Genomic DNA, 5,000 nt, shown 5'->3' on the forward strand with positions numbered 1-5,000 from the left:
ATCATGTCATTTACAGATAGGTAGGTTTTTGGGCCTATAACCTGATACCACAGTGATCTCATCAAGTCCAGACACATAACAGGCAGACACAATGAAGATGTTGTGTATGTAAAAATAACTAGGCAATGTGTAATCTTATATACAAAGGAGGAGGAGGGGAGGAAGGGGAGAAAGAGGAAGGGGAGGAGGGGGTGGGCGGAAGGGGAGGAGGAGGAGGGATGGGGAGGCAGGTGATGGGGAAGAGGGTATGGGGAGGAGGGTATGGGGAGGGGATGGGGAGGGGAGGAGGAGGAGGGTATGGGGAGGAGGGTATGGGGAGGGGATGGGGAGGGAGGAGGAGGAGGGGATGAGGGAGGAAGGGGATGGGGAAGAGGGAGAGGAGGAGGAGGGTATGGGGAGGAGGGGAGGAGGAGGATGAGGGGATGGGGAGGAAGGGGATGGGATAGAGGGTATGGGGAGGAGGGGATGGGGAGGGGAGGAGGAGGAGGAGGAGGGGATGGGGAGGAAGGGGATGGGGAAGAGGGGAGGAGGAGGAGGGGATGGGGAGGAAGGGGAGGAGAGGGGATGGGGAGGAAGGGGATGGGAAGAGGGGAGGAGGAGGGGGGTATGGGGAGGAGGGGAGGAGGAGGATGAGAGGAGTTGCTTTGGCAATGGTAACATATGTTTCCCAAGACAATAAAGCTCGTAAATTGAATTGAATTGATTTATAGAGGACTATACAGCACTGCCCTGAGGGGAAAGGGGGAGGAGGGAGGATAGGAGTGGAGAGGGCAAACACTTTCACCCCGCTTTCCTTTCCTGCTTTCCCTTCTCTCCCTTTCTCTTCCCTTTACCCAGCAGCCATGCAACACAGGGGGGCGGTGGGGGCTCAGATCTGTGGACGATTGTTTTCAATTGAATTATTCAATTTGACTTGAGAGATCTGGAGACAAACACATTAACAGACTAAGAGTTCTCTCAGGACTGGAGTGGAGGCTCAGGCTGAGGGAGGAACTGCAGTTATTTTGGAAATGTAGTGCAAGAAGAGGAGTATGTGTGTGTGTGTGTCTGTGGTGTGTGTGTGTGTGTGTGTGTGTGTGTGTGTGTGTGTGTGTGTGTGTGTGTGTGTGTGTGTGTGGTGTGTGTGTGTGTGTGTGTGTGTGTGTGTGTGTTTTACGAGGACTGTAAGGCGTTATCTCATCTCATCACCCCCTGGAGTGGTTATTTAGCCTACAGACAAACAGACAGGATGGAATGACAGACCAGAGCTGAGGTAAATCACATCTGTCTGCAGTTCAAAGAGCCTCCCTGTCACAGTCCCTGATAGATCTGTGGATCTGATCCATTGTCTTCTGAGGAAGAAGCCTGCGAGTCTGTGTGGTAAGGGCTACACTAGATTGTATACTGTATGTGACTTTCTTCCTGGTCATTGGATAAGACACCTGTTTCCTCCCACCACCACAAAGTACCAGTCTGCTCAGTCAGAGGATATCAGATAAGCCCTGGCCCTTACACAACCCATACAGCCAACCAGTCAGTACCGGTTTGAAGGCTCACACCAGACCCACAGGCAATTAAAGCAGATCCTCTCTCTCAGTCAATGTTCTACATACACACACACACACACACACGCACGCACACGCACACACACACACACACACACACACACACACACACACACACACACACACACACACACACACACACACACACTTTAACACTCATCACATATGCTACCAGCACTGAGTGTACAAAACATTAGGAACACCTGCTATTTCCATGACATACTGACCAGGTGTATCCAGGTAAAGGCTATGATCCCTTATTGATGTCACCTGTTAAATCCACTTCAATCAGTGTAGATGGGGAGGAGACAGGTAAAAGAAGGATTTTTAAGCCTTGAGACAATTGAGACAAGTATTGTGTATGTGTGCCATTCAGAGGGTGAATGGACAAGACAAAATAATACATTTCTTTTGAACGTGTGTATGGCAGTAGGTGCAAGATACCAGTTTAAATGTGTGTCAAGAACTGCAACGCTGCTGGGTTCTTCACGCACAACCGCTTCCAGTGTGTATCCATAATGGTCCACCACTCAAAGGACATCCAGCCGACTTGACACATCTGTGGGAAGCATTGGACTCAACATGGACCAGCATCCCTGTGGAACGCTTTCAACAACTTGTAGAGTCCATGCCCCGACAGATTGAGGCTGTTCTTAGGGCAAAAGGTGGGTGCAACTTAATATTAGGAAGATGTTCCTAATGTTTTGTACACCGAGCTACTTCAATTACCTCATACCCTTGCACATCAACTTGTTACTCTACTCCCTATATATATCCATGTTATATTCTAATCCCTATATATATATATATCCATGTTATATTCTAATCCCTATATATATATATCCAAGTTATATTCTACTCCCTATATATTGCCATGTTATATTCTACTCCATATATATAGCCATGTTATATTCTACTCCATATATATATAGCCATGTTATATTCTACTCCCTATATATAGCCATGTTATATTCTACTCCCTATATATAGCCATGTTATATTATTCTCCCTGTATAAAGCCATGTTATATTCGACTCCCTATATATAGCCATGTTACAGTCTACTCCCTGTATATAGCCATGTTATATTATTCTCCCTGCATATCACCATGTTATATTCTACTCCTTATATAGCCATGTTACAGTCTACTCCCTGCATATAACCATGTTATATTCGACTCCCTGTATAAAGCCATGTTATATTCTACTCCCTGTATATAGCCATTTTATATTCTGCTCCTTATATAGCCATGTTACAGTCTACTCCCTGTATATAGCCATGTTATATTCTTCTCCCTGCATATAACCATGTTATATTCTACTCCATATATATAGCCATGTTATATTTTACTCCCTATATATAGCCATGTTATATTCTACTCTCTGTATGTAGCCAAGTTATATTTTACTCCCTATATATAGCCATGTTATATTCTACTCCCTATATATTGCCATGTTATATTCTTCTCCCTGCATATAACCATGTTATATTCTACTCCATATATATAGCCATGTTATATTTTACTCCCTATATATAGCCATGTTATATTCTACTCCCTATATGTAGCCATGTTATATTCTTCTCCCTGTATATAGCCATGTTATATTCTACTCCATATATATTGCCATGTTATATTCTACTCTCTGTATGTAGCCAAGTTATATTTTACTCCCTATATATAGACATGTTATATTCTACTCCCTATATATTCCCATGTTATATTCTTCTCCCTGTATATAGCCATGTTATATTCTACTCCATATATATTGCCATGTTATATTCTACTCTCTCTATATAGCCATGTTATATTCTACTCCCTATATGTAGCCATGTTATATTCCTCTCCCTGCATATAACCATGTTATATTCTACTCCCTGTATAAGGCCATGTTATATTCTACTCCCTGTATAAGGCCATGTTATATTCTACTCCCTGCATATAACCATGTTATATTCTACTCCCTGTATAAGGCCATGTTATATTCTACTCCCTGCATATAACCATGTTTTATTCTATTCCCTGTATAAGGCCATGTTATATTCTACTCCCTGCATATAACCATGTTTTATTCTATTCCCTGTATAAGGCCATGTTATATTCTACTCCCTATATGTAGCCATGTTATATTCCTCTCCCTGCATATAACCATGCTATATTCTACTCCCTGTATGAAGCCATGTTATATTCCACTCCCTATAGCCATGTTATTTTTACTCATTATTTTTATTCATTATTCACTGTGTATTCATTCCTCATATCTCAATTTCAATTGATTTTAATGTAATTTGTTTCATCGACTAACAGGTGCCCACGCGCTTTGACTCTGTATCGGTACCACCTGTATACAGCCTCTCTATTGTTATGTTACTTCTTCTCTTATATTATTTGTTTTTTTTATAATTTTTTTTGTTTCTTTTCTTAAAAGTGCATTGTTGGTTAGGGGCTTGTAAGTAAGCATTTCACTGTAAGGTCTACTACACCTGTTGTGTTCGGCGCATGTGGCTACTTACATTTGATGTGATTTGATCTTTAACTCTGCATTGTTGGAAAAGGGCCAGTAAGTAAGCATTTCACTGTTAGTCTACACCAGTTGTCTATGAAGGATGTGACAAATTCAATTGGATTTGAGTTGATTTGACATTGCCACAAGCTAGAAATAGAGCTGGTATTTTCCTCCTCTGTTGGAGATGTCATGTGGCGGCAGGTTTCTGTTTGCAGTGTCATTTTGACTTCATCCTCCTTGATCCCTTCATCACACCCTCCATCCTCCCATTTCCTCCTCCCTTTCCTCAGTAAGGCCAAGGTTGTCTTCCTTTGCTGTGAAGGCTGAAGTTCCCTGCGTCAGTCCTATTAGAGAACAAGAGGGAGTTGAACTCCCCAGCCTTTCCAGCCCATAGCTACCTGTTGTGTTATGTATTATTATCACCCTCCTGTTTGTTGGAATCATCCCGTTGCTAGGGAGGGTGGAGGCCTCAGGTCTCTGATAATGTTTAACTGGTATGAAGAAAAATAATAATGTGAATTGAGATAAGGATGAACACATCAAACTATTTATCAGAGAAGGCAGTGGTTGTGGATAGATGCCCTGACTCACTGAGAAGCATGTCATCGTTTGATTGCAGTTCCCTGTTGCATCCTGTAGAGGGCGTGTTCTCTCTCTCTCTCTCTCTCTCTCTCTCTCTCTCTCTCTCTCTCTCTCTCTCTCTCTCTCTCTCTCTCTCTCTCTCTCTCCTCTCTCTCTCTCTCTCTCTCTCTCTCTCTCTCTCTCTCTCCTCTCTCTCTCTCTCTCTCTCTCTCTCCTCTCTCTCTCCTCTCTCTCTCTCTCTCTCTCTCTCTCTCTCTCTCTCTCTCTCTCTCTCTCTCTCTCTCTCTCTCCCTCTCTCTCTCTCTCTCTATTTCCCTGTGTGTTTACCACATCCTCTCCTCAACACCTCTGCCTCCTTCTTCCCATGGGT

The sequence above is a fragment of the Salvelinus fontinalis genome, chromosome 16 (assembly GCF_029448725.1).
Source record: "Salvelinus fontinalis isolate EN_2023a chromosome 16, ASM2944872v1, whole genome shotgun sequence".
Taxonomy (NCBI): Eukaryota; Metazoa; Chordata; class Actinopteri; order Salmoniformes; family Salmonidae; genus Salvelinus; species Salvelinus fontinalis.